Source organism: Protopterus annectens, chromosome 1.part0, assembly GCF_019279795.1.
Source record: "Protopterus annectens isolate FY-2018-M chromosome 1.part0, PAN1.0, whole genome shotgun sequence".
Taxonomy (NCBI): Eukaryota; Metazoa; Chordata; order Ceratodontiformes; family Protopteridae; genus Protopterus; species Protopterus annectens.
Genome location: NC_056725.1, coordinates 1,721,908,068 through 1,721,926,120, shown reverse-complemented (window position 1 = coordinate 1,721,926,120; position 18,053 = coordinate 1,721,908,068).

Below are 18,053 nucleotides of genomic sequence, written 5' to 3'. Positions count from 1 at the left end.
AAGGGAAGGAAACTTGAATAGCACACGGGCAATTATAGAAAACTCTTGAAACAACCACATAAAAATAAAGTCTTGACACATGAATGCTTAAATCTTAAGGACAGGTGAATTTATACCAGAATATGAAAGCCTAATAATGTTGGCTCAGATAGTAGGGTGCATACATGTTGGTTTAAGAAGTCTACAGAAAAATTGGGAAAAATCTATCAAGGAACCCCATACTCTAGAATTCAGTCTCTCCCTCACATCCACATCCTACATAAAAAAACTCCTTCAGAATCTAAAGCCATGTCCTAATTCTGCTGACAATATTCCTGCCAAATTTCTTAAGATAGTCACCAGCTCAGTAGCTTATCCTATATTCATCCTCATCAACGGGTCTATCCAAGAGTCATGTATCCCTGACCTTTGGAAAAAAAGCAATAATCCTCCCTCTACATAAAGGTGGCCCTTCCTCTGAGATCTCAAATTTTCGACCCATTGCTATTCTGTCTCCTATATCAAAAATACCAGAAAAATGCAACCAAAAACAACTTATCCATTACCTTCTAAACAATAACATTCTCTCCCCTACTCAGCGTGGTTTTCAGCCAGAGCATAGTACAACCACTGCTCTGATGACCTTCCTAGATATTAGCAATAAAGCCCGTGACTCAGGCCTTATGCTATCAGCTCTCTTTTTGGATCTTTCCAAAGCATTTGATACTATTTCCCACATCATTCTCCTGACACAACTCTCATCCATAGGACTTTCCTCGCACTCATTTAATTGGTTCAAGAGCTATCTCTCTGATAGGCAACACGCTGTCAAATGGGATAACTCCATTTCTCCCTACCTTCATAGCCCTACAGGTATCTCACAGGGCTCAATTTTAGGACCTATTCTGTTTAATACTGTCATAAGTAATCTCCACAAAGATATTCCAAACTCCTTCCTAGGCCAGTATGCAGATGATTCACCTATAGTCTGCTCTGCTCCCAACCAAAATTCTCTACAACAAATTACTCAACAGTATTTTCCATAGTAGACTCCTGGCACCACAAAACCCCCTTTATCTTAATGCCAAAAAAACTAAGCTTATTCTGTTCACTGCCAAAAGGAACACTATTCTCAACAAAGGCAGTTTCAATATAATATCTCTAAACTCTTCTAAAATTGAATTAGTAACCAATACCAAATTACTAGGTGTCATAATAAACAATAACCTAAAGTTTGATCTGCATATCCAATCCATCATCAATAAAACACACAAAAAACTAGGGCTACTGTACAGGATAACAGGTTTCTCTCCTTACCAACTAAACAAGCTCTTGCCATCACCTAGCTTTTACCATCTCTAACCTATGGTGCACCATCATTAACTAGCCTGCAGTGTTCCCTAAAACTAAAGCTAGAATCCTGTTACAATAAGATTGCCAAATTTGCTACAGGTAGTCGCCACTCTTCCCATCATTGCTCTTCCCTAAGTAAACTACAATGGCTAGAATTCCCTCACCACCTATTACTTATTCAGCTAACCACCTCACAATAAACTCATCCATAAACCATGACATTGTCCTGCTCTCAGTTCCCTGCTTGCCCTTTTCTCCCCACTTCAGCCCCTTTGATCTGACCACCAACACTTATTTTAAACCCTTAAACCAAATCTACCTGCAGGAAAACACATATACTCCTGGACCATTGCCAAACTATGGAATAAGCTCCCTTCTACTATACATAGTGAACTACACCCCTCAAACTTCAAAACTGCTCTTCATAATCATCTCTTTTCTAACTGGATATGTAACTGCACTAATGGCTCTACCTTTTCCTGTGATACAGCTACCTGACTTCCCTCTGAATAAATCTCACCCTTGCTTCCAAGCCTCATAATCTACCAAATAATCTGTATTGCATCTTCCCTAACATCCTTAACCATTCTATCTTTACACTATTTGTTGTAACTGCATTAACCCGGTTCCCTCCTGCTACTAACCTTGTATGCCTTGTCACTACTCTAAAGTCTATCTGTAAATCTGTATTCTCTCTGCTCTTCCTTATATATTCCCACAATTTATTTACTAGAGGCACAAATCCTGTATCACTCACCTATTCTACTTTGGTATATCTTACTCATTCTTAATTTCCTCTCATGGTTACCTTGGATTTCTATTAATTTTTGTGGATTATATTTATTATACCTTGTAAATATGCATGAAAACTCTTGTGATTTCTCTTTTGTTTTTGCTGCTTATTTCATATTTTATATTGTTATATTAATATGTTATATTGTTACCTTATATTGTTATGCTGTTTTTCTTTGTATTGGAGTTTTTCTCCCCGGGCCTCAACTGAAAATGGGCTGTTCATGGCCCAGTGGACTTTCCCGGTAACAAATGTCAATAAAATAAAATAAACAAAATAGTACAGACAAATGCAGCCTCTAGAATACAGAACTAGGAAATAATTGCACATCTTGATGCTGGCTTTTATATACTCATGGTTTGGGTCTGTATACTTTAACACATACTGTGGCAAGATAGCTGCATTGGGAATTGTGCAAGCACTACAACATACAAGCAGCTGAGAAACATTGAAAACATGAAGCGCTAAGCATTACTGAAAATGAACAAGTTCTGATCACATGAGATCATCCATTATCAAGTGTTAAGAAAGTAGAAGCAAGAAAACCGGGTATAGCAGTAGTCAAAGAAAAACAAAAGCCTATCCTAGGGTAAACCTGACCCATGTCTTGGGCTGGGGAGGAGATCAAGGAGTCTTGGGCAGAATCTCACTGTTGCCTAGGAGTGTTTTATCCAATTCCCCAGCCTTTGCTTGCTCTCTTCCCCTCCTAGGGGTTGGCATGCAATGTGCAAAAGTATCATTAATGATTGAAATTGCTATATCCAGTATTTATAGTGTTCTGCATACTGAAAGACATCTACTCAGGTCCAATAGCAGTAGGAGCAACAGGGCTAACAAAAAATAATTTATTATCATACTTAAATATACTATTGATACATGTAACCCAGTATGATTTACATAAGGAAGTAATTCTGGGTACATTGTCGGTGCTGAGAAGAGCACTCTTGGCAAACATCAAAGACTGATGCACTACTAATTTCATTATCTGTAATTCTACCCTTATTCAAGAATGGAGTTCATTCCTCTCATCATATAGCAAACCCAAAATATTTGGAGAAACGGAAATAGGGAGACAGGACTCAGGTTTGGGGGCACATAGTGGCATGGCCAACACCCCAGACAGCACATTGCATGACAACCCCTGGGATGGGAAGAGGGCAAGCAAAGGCTGGAAAATTGGATAAAACACTCCTAGGCAACAGTGCAATTCTGTCCAAGACTCCTTGATCTCCTCCCAGCTCAAGACATGGGTCAGGTTTACCCTAGGATAGGCTAAGGCAGGTGTGGTAGACTTGGTGAATGAGGAGGTCCTGGAAGCAGCTGATGGTCAGCTGTGGGAGGTAGGACATAAAAGGGTGTCAAGAAAGATATTCCCATACCAAAATAATGACCTCTTCAACTGGTCTAATTATACTACCAATCTGACAACTGTCATCTCTTTCTAAAGTCATTGAAAGTGGCTGTACCTTGCCTGCTGTCCACAAATGTAAGTTCTTAAATCTTCATAAGCAAAAAACAACACAGCATCAGGTAGGGACACAATACTCTCTCTACCACACTTTCTCTTGCAAACAACATCTTGCAGAATACAGATAATGGAAAATCTGCCATTGCCATTCGCATTGATTTAATAAGGCATTCATCTCAGTACAGCATCTTAAACTCTTATCAGAACTATGACCTCACTGCAGATTTTTCAAGTTTGATTAGTAGTTGTCTATAAAGTCAGACCTACCACATTAAAACAAGGAACTATTTCTCCTACTCTGAACAGTCAGGCATTTGTGTTTCTCAGAAGACATTTTTCAGGCCTTTACTAATTTCTGTCATCATTAGATGCCTTAAGCATCCTTTTCCATAACATACCTGCTGACCTGCTGATTTGTATGCAGATGATATGGTTAGCACTTTGGAAACATGTAGGAGAATCAAAGACAATTTAAGTGAATACTGAATATTTGAAATGAGATTGCAACTGTCCTGCAGCTTTCTGCTGCAGTATTATGCTGCCAGCCTAGTCAAATAAAATTTGATACATAATTCTATTAACTGTATAAATAGATGTAAAATACAGGCTTGTGTTTTTAAATGAAAGAAAATACTGTAAAATGTGAACTTCAAGATTGTTGCAACATTGCCATCTGCTGCAAGGAAAACCAAGCCAAGCATTTCAAATGTGTCTTTAGAAGTTGAAAAGATCTTATGAATCTCTTTGATGTTTTACAAGTCGACTCCACTGAGTCTGGATGAAGGTTTCATGCCCATTGTTTTAAGGTTAAAGTTAAGGGCCAGAATTTACATGTGGAAGGTGCTTTATTGCTCTGGTTTCTGCTAGAGTGTATATGTGAAATACCTTGTATTGTTGTAGTTTCCTGAGCAGGTGTTAGCTTGCTAAATAATGCAGTTTGTGGCCTGAAAAAACCTAAGTGTCAAAATGATGTAATTGGGGAGGGCCTCAGCAGATCTGTTGGTCAGTGTTTAAAAACTATTGTTCAGTGAGAGACTGGAAGCATTTTAATGTTGGACATCTAACCCAGCACTGCTTGCCCTTTATGTATGTAAGCAAGATAATAGCACTGTGATTTCTCTTAGGAATAGTTAAACTTAGACGAAAGTTAGACTACGCATTTTTCTTTGAAATCAGATCTTTCCTACGATATTGTTTTTTAAGTTTCTGTGTGATCTCTGAACTTCAGTAACATTGTACTGTAGTAGTTTGTCTTGTGTTTTATTATTTATAATTAAATGTTTTAAAACCTTTACCTGTGGCTGGTTTATGTAGAGATAATTTAAACTCTAAACTACATTACATATTTACAGATTTTACTGTCTAAGTCACTCCAAATTAAGCTTTGACTGCTTAGTCTTACTACCATCGGATTATAATATTGCACAGTAATAATTGGACACCCTTTTAAGGGCCTTTTAGTAGCTGATAATTATTAGTTGGGGGGTGGCAGGAATTACTACCATATGGTCTGGGTAATAGAGGCACAGCTGCAGAACCTGTGCCAGCCTTTTCCCAGGAGTGTCTGTGTGGTTGTATAACCTCTTCTAAAAGTGTGTGTGTGTGTGTGTGTGTGTGTGTGTGTGTGTGTGTGTGTGTGTGTGTGTGTGTGTGTGTGTGTGTTGTGTCAGCTATTTGGGCAGGGATACGAAGCACTGGTTGGACAGAGAGGGTACTGGAGGTTTTAGCTTGCCCAGCTAGGCTGAGACCTGGACCCTATAGCTGTGCCAGTGGGGAGACTTACTGGGGACCTGGTGAGCAAGGGTGCAACCAACCCCAGACTGACTGTGATCTCTGTGTGCACTTAAGGGAAATGGAACTTTACTGTGTGTATTAGTTATCCTTTCTTCTTCAAGGAGTCACCCTCTCTGGTGTCAGTGGTGAGGACTGAGGCTCCTTGATTGCTGGGCCAGGGTACGGGCATCCCATATTGGTGGCAGTGGTTGGGATATCCTATCACATATTGGTGGTAGTGGTTGGCATATCCTATCACATATTGGTTTGCTGTGGTGGGATCCACATCACATATTGATTAGTTGGAAATCACTAATTGGCTTGTAGTGGTGTGAGTAGAGCGAATTCCTGTACCTTATGTGCAGGGATCTCTAAAAGTATTTTGTACTCTAAAACAGCTAAGCAGTGTATACTCAAGAGTTAAGATCACAATTGTTTTATTTCTTTTGTTAGCTTACTGTTAGTCAGGGTGATCAGGCAGCATGTCAGCAGAGGAGTATGGAAAGATGACAAGGAGCCAGCTGGCGGAGATGTGCCAGGCTAGGGGACTGGTGCATGGAAACCTGACTAAGGCAGACCTGATTGCAGACTTGGTTACAGCTGCATCAGAAAACAGCAGCCTGGAGGAATATCAGACTGAATGTGGAAATACAATATCCTCGGAGAATGGACAGCTCAACCTTTCTGCAGTGAACTTAAAAATCCAGCTGGAGCTAAAGAGACTTGAGTTGGAGGCCAGGCATATGGAACTAGAAGCAGCTGAGAAAATGAGGAGTCTACAAGCTGAGGAAAATGAACGGCAGAAGAGGCGGAAATGCTGACTTTTCACCTGAGTCATGGAGGTAATGAGGAAGGGAGTAACTGGACCCCAGAAGCACAAAAGGTCAGTAAATTTCTTCCACAGTTTAAAGAGGGGAATACTTTTGATAGCTTCATTCATATGTTTGAGTGGGTATGTAAACAGATTGAGGTTGAATAAAGGGCTCTGTGTACGGTTCCTGACCCCCTTACTTCATGGTAAAGCTGTAATTTCTTTGGCAAAAATGCATGACACTAACTGTTTTGATTATACTGCTGTAAAAAGACACTTGTTGGAATGTTTTAAGCTAACATCTGAAATGTATAGGAAAAAGTTTGTGAGCATAGACGCAAGGCAGATGAAAATGTATGTGAATATGTTGCTGAACTGAGCACTTATTTTCATATTTGAGTAAGTGGATTTCAGGTCACCACTTTTGAAGGGTTGGCAGACCTTTTGGTAAGGGAACAAGCCCTTAGCACTTTGCCTGAGGACATGACGATCTGGTTAGCTGATAGACAGTGTGCTACTTCAGAGGAGTTGGGGAAGAAGGGAGACCTATACCTAGCAAGCAGGGCAGCCCTGCACAGGAAAGGGATCCCCAGTACTGCTCATGGGACTAAAAGAACCTATGGTGGGCAGCACAGACTGCCCCAACCGAATCCACCAGTAGCAAGGGAAGCCACTAGTCCAGGTATACACCCAGCAGCTTGGGATAAATGTTTTGAATTCAACCAGTGGAGCCATGTGGCATACAGGTGTCCACGGAGGCAAGGTGGGGAACAAAGCCTGAAAGAGCCAGTAAGTGGGAAAGATGAAATGTCAATAGTCGGTTGTCTTAGGACAACAAGGGTACCAAACCACCACCAGAAGTTATAGCCTATTGTAGTGAATGGCAAAGAGGTCATTGCTAAGAGAGACACAGCCTCTGATATAACCATTGTAAATCCTGCACTGGATACAGAGGAGTTCTACTTGCCTGGACAGTCTACTCCAGTCAGGGCTTTAGGAGGGATCCCATTCCAAATACCTTTGACTAGAGTTCACCTTGACTGGGAGGGTGGAAAAGGAAGCCAGCAAGTAGGTGTGTTTGAGGATATACCTGCAAATGTCCTGATAGGGAATGATTTTGATAGTGCAGAACCCTGCACTTGTGCAGTTACATGCAGTCAGGCTTGGAGACAAGCATGTAAGTCTGGTAGCCTGGGAGAGACCCAGACAGACTGCACTCTTTCAGCCAGGACTGCTGAGGTGGTTACTTTAGGGAGGGAGCTGCTCTGTAGCAGTGAGATTGAAGGTGAGCCACAGCTGCTTGTTGGTACTGATGGTCTCTTGGACAGAGTGACTGCAAAGGTAGAGGTGAGTAGTTTTACCCAGGCTGACAGTGAGGCACCACTGTCAGAGGATGCCAGACTTCCTGTGGAAGGGGAGCTGGGCAGGGTTACAAGGAGAGACTTGAGACAGGCTCAGCTCTCAGACCCTACATTGCATGCCCTGAGGCAGGCAGCTAGAGAGGCACCTGATTCTCAAGGGAAGGGGGAATCTGTATACTGGAATAAAGGGTTACTGTACAGAGAGTGGACCCAGGAGGGAGGGCAAGAAGGTGAGAGAGTGCAGCAGTTGGTAGTGCCTAGAGCTTACCGTCTGGTGCTTCTAGCCATAGCCCATGATATTCCCTTTGCAGGTCATATGGGCATAAAATGTACAAAGAGGCATATTATGCAAAACTTCTATTGGCCTGGAATTTCCAGAGAGGTAACAGGGTAATGCAGGACCTGTGAGCAGTGCCAAAAGGTAGGCAAGGCAGGAGACAAGGTGAGAGCTCTATTTATGCCTTTGCCTGTGATTGAGGAGCCATTTCAGAGGGTAGCTATGGATATTGTGGGTCCTCTGAGTACCCCAAGTTCCACAGGGAAAAAGTATACCCTAGTGATTGTAGATTATGCTACATGATACCCTGAGACAGTGGCTTTGTCCTCCATTGAGGCAGAGAACGTGGCAAATGCTTTGCTAGAGATTTTCAGCAGGGTAGGTTTCCCAAAGGAAATACCGTCTGACAGAGGTGCCAATTTTATGTCAGACCTGCTGACTTGTCTGTGGAAGTCCTGTGGGGTGAAGCACATGAGGACCACCCCCTACCATCCCCAGACTAATGGTCTTGTTGAGAGGTTAAACTCTACAATCAAGTCCATGCTTCGGACATTTGCAGATCAGTTTAAGAGGGAGTGGGACAAATATTTTCCCCATCTGTTGTTTGCTTACAGAGAGGTTCCCCAGGAATCCACAGGTTTTTCACCATTTGAGTTGATGTATGGGCATAGGGTGAGGGGACCTCTAGATTTAATTTGAGATGAGTTGGAAGGTGAGTGTGAGTCTCACAAGGAGTCTGTTGTGGCATATGTCCTGAACCTCAGGACAAGACTCAGGGAACTCATGGGCCTAGCCTAGGAGAACCTGGCAGAAGCCCAACAACAGAAAAATGTGTGGTATGACAGGAATGCTCGAGCTAGAGAGTATGCTGTAGGGCAGCAGGTAATTGTTCTCATTCCTTGCAGACACAACAAGCTGCAAGCAGCTTGTGAGGGACCCTACAAGGTGGTAGGAAAGGTAAGTGATGTTAACTACATCATGGAAGTGCTAGGCAGATGGCAGGGGCACAAACTGTACCATGTTAATATGATGAACACTTACCATGATAGGGAGGCCCTTGTGCTGAGCATTTGCAGTGGATTGCAGGAGGGGTCTGAGAGCGATCTTGTGACTTGATCTCCTCAGTGAGGCTCAGGCTGACATCTCGGTGGAAGGAGTAGCAATGTCCCAGCAGCTATCTCCTACCCAGGTTCGAGAAATCCGAGCAGTGTTGCAGGAGTTTGGGGGCATGCTCACCGGGAAACCAGGGAGCATCCACCTTGTGCAGCACCAGGTGGATACAGGACCCCAAAGGCCTATTAGGCAGACCCCTTATAGGGTGCCCGAGAAAGTCAAACAGATTCTGAGGGAAGAGGTAAACGAGATGTTGGAACAAGGAGTGATTCAAGAGTCCAACAGTCTCTGGGCCTCACCAGTGGTACTGGTGCCAAAGAAGGATGGCATCACCAGGTTCTGTGTGGATTACAAGAAATTAGTCACACAGAGGCAGAGGCAGATGCTTACCCCATGCCTAGGACAGATGAGGCCCTAGAGCAGCTGGGTGGGGCTAAGTATCTTACAGCCATTGATCTTACCAAGGGTTACTGGCAGGTGCCTTTGACTCCCAGTGCTGGAGAGAAGTCAGTCTTTGTGACTCCTTTTGGCTTGTATGAGTTCACAAAGATGCCCTTTGGGTTGAAGAATGCCCCAGCGACTTTCCAGAAGCTGGTAGATCATATCTTAGCAGGAGCAGGAGGGTTTGCCCTTGCTTACATGGATGATATTGCTATCTACAGCTATTCCTGGCAAGAACATGGTCAGCATGTCAGGGTGGTGCTGGGAAGACTACAGAGGGCAGGGTTGACCATTAAGTCAAGCAAATGTTAGGTGGGTATGGCAGAGGTCTCCTACCTAGGACATAGAGTGGGGAGTGGTAAGATAAGGCCAGAACCTGTCAAAGTGGAAGCTATTCAGGCATGGCCTGCACCTGTTACTAAAAAGCAGATGAGGGCATTCTTAGGGATAGCAGGGTACTACAGAAAGTTTATTCCCAATAATAGTACCATAGCTGCTCCCCTCATAGACCTGACAAGGAAGAGCAGGCCAGATAAGGTAGTGTGGACCCCAGCATGTCAGCAGGCATTTCAGAAGCTTAAAGAAGCTTTGGGAGGACCCCCTGTGTTAGCCAGTCCAGACAATAGCATAGAATTTGTTATGCAGGTGGATGCTTCAAACTATGGGGTGGGGGGCTGTACTTAGCCAGATTTCTTCAGAGGGAGAAGAGCACCTAGTGGTTTATCTCAATTGTAGGCTCCAACCCAGGGAGGAATGCTATGCAGTGGTAGAAAAGGAATGTCTAGCCATAGTGTGGGCACTACAAACACTTCACCTTATCTGTATGAAAGAAAATTCACTGTGATGACAGATCACAACCCTCTAACATAGTTAAACAGAACCAGTCAGCAAAATGTCAAGTTGCTAAGATGGAGCCTTGGGTTGCAAGCATATGATATGTCAGTGCAGCACCGCAGTAGGAGCAGCAATGCCAATGCAGATGGGCTCACAAGACAGGGAATAGGGTGAGGTACACCCAGATAGACCTGACATTCTCAAGTGATGTTTCTCAAGGGGCACTTGAAAAACTTGCTTGAGTTCCCCGGAGGGAAGAGATGTGAAGATTGGAGGAAGATGAGCGAAGGCTACTAGCCTAGTCAAGTAGAATTTGACACATAATTCTACCAACTGTATAAATAAATGTAAAATACAGGCTTGTGTTTTTAAATGAAAGAAAACACTGTAAAATGTGAACTTTAAGATTGTTGCAACATTGCCATCTGCTGTAAGGAAAACCAAGCCAAGCATTTCAAATGTGTCTTTAGAAGTTGAAAAGATCTTATGAATCTCTTTGATGTTTTACAAGTCGACTCCACTGAGTCTGGATGAAGGTTTCATGCCCATTGTTTTAAGGTTAAAGTTAAGGGCCAGAATTTACATGTGGAAGGTGCTTTATTGCTCTGGTTTCTGCTAGAGTGTATATGTGAAATGCCTTGTATTATTGTAGTTTCCCGAGCAGGTGGTAGCTTGCTAAATAATGCAGTTTGGTGCCTGAGAAAACCTAAGTGTCAAAATTATGTAATTTGGGAGGGCCTCAGCAGAGCTGTTGTTAGTGTTTAAAAACTATTGTTCAGTAAGAGACTGGAAGCATTTTTATCTTGGGCATCTAACCAAGCGCTGTTTCTCTTTTTTATGTAAGTAAGATAATAGCACTGTGATTTCTCTTAGGAATAGTTAAACTTAGAAGAAAGTTAGACTAAGTATTTTTCAATGAAATCTGATCTTTCCTACGATATTGTTTTAAGTTTCTGTGTGATCTCTGAACTTGAGTAACATTGTACTGTAGTAGTTTTGTCTTGTGTTTTATTATTTATTATTAAATATTTTAAAACCTTTACCTGTGGCCGATTTATGTAGAGATAATTTAACCTCTAAAGTACATTACATATTTACAGATTTTACTGTCTAAGGCACTCCATATTAAGCGTTGACTGCTTAGTCATACTACCATTGGATTATAATATTGCACAGTAATAATTGTACACCCTTTTAAGGGCCTTTTAGTAGCTGATAATTATTAGCTGGGTGGTGGCAGGAATTACTACCATATAGGTTCATAGGTTCATAGGTTTATACTAGGCTAGCTGCGATAGAGCATTTATAAGCCTAGCCCAAAGTTATGTGGCTTATGCCGCCCCTTATGATCTGGGCAATAGGGGCATAGCTGGAGAACCTGTGCCAGCCTTTTCCCAGGAAGGTCTGTGTCGTTGTATAACCTCTTCTCAAAGTGTGTGTGTTGTGTCAGCTACTTGGGCAGAGACACAAAGCACTGGTTGGACAGAGAGGGTGCTGGAGGTTTTAGCTTGCCCAGCTAGGCTGAGACCTGGACCCTATAGCTGTGCCAGTGGGGAGTCTTATTGGGGACCTGGTGAGCAAGGCAGCAACCAGCCCCAGACTGACTGTGATCTCTGTGTGCACTTATGTGAAATTGTACTTTATTGTGTGTATTATTTATCCTTTCCTCTTCTAGAAGATGACCTCCTTGGTGTAGTGGTGAGGATTGAGGCTCCTTGATTGCTGGGCCAGGGCATGGGCGTTACAGGCTCCAGGGCCATTAGCCTAGCACACACCTATGAACCTATGAACCCATGAAGGGGGTATGTTGAGATTTGTGTCACATTTTCTTTAACATTTGCATTTTTATCTCCAAATTTCATTGATTTATTTCAGTTTTTAGTGCATATTCTTTTATTACTACATGGAACTGTAGAAATGGTGTAGAAACAATGATTTGTCTGTTCTTTCATCATGATTGTACAACACTAAAATCAGCATATAGAAGTAAGGGATATGGAGGCATTGTTTGTAAAAGGAGGTGTGCCAACGGGCTTGTTCTTCTGCAAAAAAAGCTGTCTGTTCTTTTTTATGACATCCTACATTCTGAATTTGATTATAACAGATTACTTTTTTAATGGTTTCCACTTTGTGGCAGGTGCCTCTCTGGAAAGCTAACAAATGTGCCATCAGTTTCATCAGCACATCTGAAACCTACCTTAGCAAAATCTCTTTTTCATTTAACACAGTGGTAATTTCCATGAGTTTCAGAAAAAAAAACTAAGGTCACCATCTTCAACACTGTCAAACATCTTGCAGAAGATACATAGAAATGGACCATCACAGCTGCAAGGGAAGCTGTACTTTACACTATAAACTATTATAGGGAAATAGGTTACTGTATTGGCCTGAAAAGTACTATTTAATTGCAACTGAATGACATAGTCACTAAATTAAAGAAGCTTTCAGACACTTGTTACAAAGTTGCCCATTCCTTTATTCCTTAAGCAAATAAATAAATAAATAAATAAACATAGCAACATAAGCTATACTTTCTTCCTCAAAATATTGCTTACCTCTGATCACTGTAGGCCCACAGACTAAGCCCAAACCAAATATGCAGATTCATAATTCACATCAAATTCTTGAACATGATAAAACTGGTACTAAAGAAGGCCAGCATGATGCCTGTATTTCAAAGGGCAGGCATCTCCTTCTCATCAACATTCATTTTAATGCTCCTTTTCTGAGACATTGTCCTGTCATTAACTGGTTTCAAAGTTAAGCCTTTCAGCCAAAGTCTGCATAGCTTATCATCTAATCCTCTTACATTTTTCCAGTCATCATACTATTTGGAATGCTTCACAAAGGCATTTCCTTTCTGGAAGACAATAGTATAGAACTCCCTACTCCCATTTATTAAGATTAAAACTACCTTTCAGAAATTTAAAATCAGGCTCAGTGGAAAATCTGACAAGAACACCATGCATATTACTCTCAGTGCCATAGTAATGCACTTTGATACATAGTTTAATCTGGGCAATACCAATGTATTATTGTTTGATACATAGTTTAATCTGGGCAATACCAATGTATTATTGTTTGATACATAGTTTAATCTGGGCAATACCAATGTATTATTGTTTGATACATAGTTTAATCTGGGCAATGCTAATGTATTATTGTTTGATACATAGCTTAATCTGGGCAATACCAATGTATTATTGTTCTTTTTGTCAGGATAGCATATCAGTTAACAATGTACAGGCCAGTCTTGCATGATGAAAATATTTTCATATTTTCTTGCTTGCACCATATTTTTCTGAGTTTTTTACATTACACCATTGTACTTTATGTTTGTGTTATTATTATTATTATTATTATTATTATTATTATTATTATTATTATTATTATTATTATGTCTTGCCATTGTTGTGTAGTAATTCTTCATTTAATGTAAGACAGAGAGGACATTGGGTTTGGTCTAATTAATTAATTAATCAAACGATGAATCAATTAATTACACTTATAGGATGTAGTTCCAAGTTGTCCATCTTGTTAGCTCCCTATATAGACCAATGTTGAAATCCTTCCTGAAATCTGTATTATGCACAACCACTGTTACTAACCTGATCATGCACTCATAGAATTCCTTCACATCTGTGCAATGTTCCCTTTAATGATATAAATCATGAATATGTACATATTTATGCTTTTTTTTAGAAGATATTACAGTATTTCCTCTGCTACCTGAAGTGAAGATGTCTGGTACATAAGTGTAAGATTGCACAATGTTGCATTTAAGGGAAATGAGAATGTATCTTCTCCATGTCGGTGTATTATACCTACTCCTCTTCAATGAGTGCTTGTTTAACAAGATCAGAGGGGTTTACAACTTGACTATCAAATGAGTGGATGTTTGGTCCTTCGTTAGTACAGGTAACACTTACATGAGCTGCATTACTTGCAGTTTGTGCTTAATGTCTTTCCTGGTCAGCTTGCTCTGTTTCATATTTGCATTATTTTTTCCAGAATGGACTGATATTTGTATAGAGTACTCACTTAGAATGCATTTCTTATTGTTCAAATTTATTAGGCAATGTATACTTTTTAATGTAAAAATGAATGCCGAAACAATAACTGTATATGTATCTAGTTTGTTATTGTATATATGTATTATTTGCTTTTGTTCCTGTGCATGTTGCTTTAAGTTTGTTGTTCCCATTTAGCTCACATCGTGACTGAAAACTTTCCATTGTTTAGGATCAGTTCATTTACCTAGTTAAAGGAAATATGTACAATAATCAACCAATCAGCTGATCAGTCAATCGATCAGTTACTCAACCAGTGCCCTCTCATTACCTTCAGTACAGCTCCTTTGAGTGTGTACCTTTAACTCCTAGTGGGTGTGGCTTGACCCTTTAAAAAATGAAGTCATCATTTTACAGTTCTAACAAATACGTACAAAAAATGGACCAGAACAACACCTTAACCTCCAAATGTAAGATGGCAACCCTCCGTCTATGCTATGTTTAGTAAAGCAGCGAGTGAACCACGACTTGAACAAGGAAAAATGTTTAATAGCAAAGATCTCACAAATAAACATATCCAAATTGCAAAGGGTTAAGCGCTTTCATTTGCACAAGCAGACTTCATCAGAACAAATAAAGCAGTTTGAATACTTCCATTTAAAAAGTTTTTGGTGCCACAAAATCATTCCTCAAATTTTTATTTTATGAACAATATTAAGGTACGAACTGACATGACTGAGGAATCAGCCTTTAATAAAGTCTGTGTATTGACTTATTCACCTTATGTGAATGAAATAAAAAACATTATTAGTAGACATTGAGACACCTTGATTGTTGATGAAGAAGTTAAGAAAGTAGTTGGAGAAAGACCCTGTTTTGTTTATAAGATGGGTAAGAACATTAAGAGGCTGTTAGAAAAAATGACAAAGGATACTGATGGTTATAAATTGAGTAAAACTACTAGGAAATGTGGGTCTTGCAACCAGTGTTCAGTTATAAATGAAACAACAGGTTGTAGACTGGATGATATCAAAAAGACTTTTTTGAAATTTAGAAAGGGAAATTGTAACAGCAAAAACATAGTATACCTGGCAAAGGGCACATCATGTTCTGCCTTTTATATAGGTAAGACGGAAAGGCAATTTAAGAAACGTATATACGACCATATGTACAGAATTAAGGTCAAAGATACAAAGAATGCACTATACAGACACATAAGTAAATGTGGGGGTACACACAGTTTCAAATTTGCCATAATTGATCAAGTAAATTTATCCCCTCGAGGGGGTAACTACAAAGTACTTTTGGGCAAAAGAGAAAGTGTATGGCAAATTTTGACAGATGCCACTAGGGAACTAGGTATTAATGATTTTATATCTATAAAGCCATTTTTGCTGTTATCATAAAATATCTAAGAATAGGTATTAGTATGTGATATGTACTGAAGTAGTTTAAATGTTTTATTATATACACATGTTCCACTTTACATTTTTTATATATCAAGAGATAAAACATTTTTAAATTTTTTCAACTTTTTAACTTGTTATGAAGATTTTAAAGCTTTTTAAGACATAGTTATCTACTAATTATGGTTTATTATTAATTTATTAGAGCAAAGTATTATTATTGTAATAATTCACATTTGTTGTTAAAATCTAATGAAATGAGAAGAGATTTAATATAGTATGTCTAGTTACATAGTTTTGTTGCACTAGCACTTTAAATTTGAGGAATGATTTTGTGGCGCCAAAAAGTTTTTAAATGGAAGTGTTCAAACTGCTTTATTTGTTCTGATGAAGTCTGCTTGTGCAGATGAAAGCACTTAACCCTTTGCAGTTTGGATATGTTTATTTGTGAGATCTTTGCTATTAAACATTTTTCCTTGTTCGAGTCATGATTCACTCACTGCTTTACTAAACATAGCATAGACGGAGGGTTGCCATCTTACAGTTGGAGGTTAAGTTCTAACAAATATTCATTGACAGAGGTCAAATATCAATACAATTGTGTTTGCATCATCTATGCTTTAAGATAAAATATTTTGATACCTTGTATGTAGCATGGTTTTGGAATTATTAATGTAAGTATGAACAAGTAATATTTGATGCCAAGAGGAGCAGTAGGAGGTAACTGCAGAAACACCTGGAGGAGCACTCGGCTGTAATGAGTTTTAAATTCAAATTTCTGTTATGGGTTTGTTGTCCTTATCTTCAGTGACATAGATTTATCTTGCTCCCTCCCAACACTCCTATGACTCATTCCCATTGTAACCTTACAATGCCTTCTTTTTCTCGCGTAATAAACATTGCATTTTTATTCCTGTGATTTTATCTTCTGTAATATTTCTTCTTTTCCACTTGTGAATCTCATCTTCTGATTGCATTTCTTTACACACTTAGTTTGTTTCAGTAAGTATTGCATAGCTATGTTCCATTTGGTTTGTGTGTCTTTGCAGTTCTAAATCCTTTACTTTCTTATCTTTCCTTTTCAGAACTATAGTGGTTTAGTTTTACACTGTGGGTGATGTCACCCCAGAAGTAACTCATGGAAAATCAGTTTCAGTGAACCTCAAACTAGCTTTTATTAAGGAGACAACACCCCCTGCTGCCCCACCATATGGTGGGGACAATCCCAAATGTATATATACCTAAACCACAGCTGCATAGCAGTGAGATAAAAGACAAACTCCATTATTTCAGAAACTGGCTTTCAGTAAATTTACTTCACTGTACTGGCACTCACTAAAGAAGAATTCATACAGCAGACTGTAAATGTTAAAATTTAACATACACTATAAAGGGCAGTAGTGGTTGCATGCAAAAATACTATATTTAACATATTCATTTTGCACTATTAATTTACAGTTTTAGTATAAATGGTGTAATTTAAGCTTTGGCTGGATTTTGTTAAAATACACTATATTTGCTTTTGGTGTGCACAATTTTCACTGTTTTTAAGTATTAAGTTCTGTCGGTCAGAAAGGTGGCTTATGCTCTTCATTTAATATAAATCTCATTCATCCTGTCTCACATATTCGCCTGGCTTGACAAATTGGAATAAGTCATGAAAGCCCTTTCATTCCCTGTTGAGTATCTTACAAAACTGCAGAAACACAGATCTGTTCTCAGATAGCCAGCACTAAACAATCATAAGACACATTATTAAAGTACTTCGGTGAATAATTTATTTTCAATGCCGTGCTCTTCTCCTAGTTTTTAACTATTCTTCATTCTAACTATATTATGTGACTTTTGCCTCTTACACAACAATATGAAGCTTGAAGATTGCATGTATTTTTAGTAAATTAGGTCAAAACCAATGTGAGTATGTTTATTTTGCACCAGCTTTAGCAGCATAGAATAAACTAATGCACAATTATCAAAGAAACATTTTCTCTTCTAAATTACAAAAAAAAATGTCTTTAATAATCTAATCTCAACATCTTTAGAATTCATTCAAATAAGTAATTTGTACCACTCTGAGAAATAAAGCTTAGCTCAATTAAAAACATTAGCATGTAGCTTCAGAGAAAGCCATTTTATCATTACCACAGGGATGTTAACAAGGCCTGCAGTAAAATCAGAAAGACTGGAAGTAATAATGTAATGTGGTCATGTTCTGGAGATGTACTATGTATGTTCTTCATTTCTTTGTCCAATGTATAGAAAAGTGCCCCTAGCAGTGATACGTTACAGCTTAGCTTCTGGACTTTATGGATAATATTTGTGATGAAAATAATGAAAAATGCATGCATCAGAATCCCATGTGAGACAATTAGTGCCTTTTCTGAAATACAGCTCTTTTTTACATTTTTTAAACATCTGTGACTCCAGGGTTACA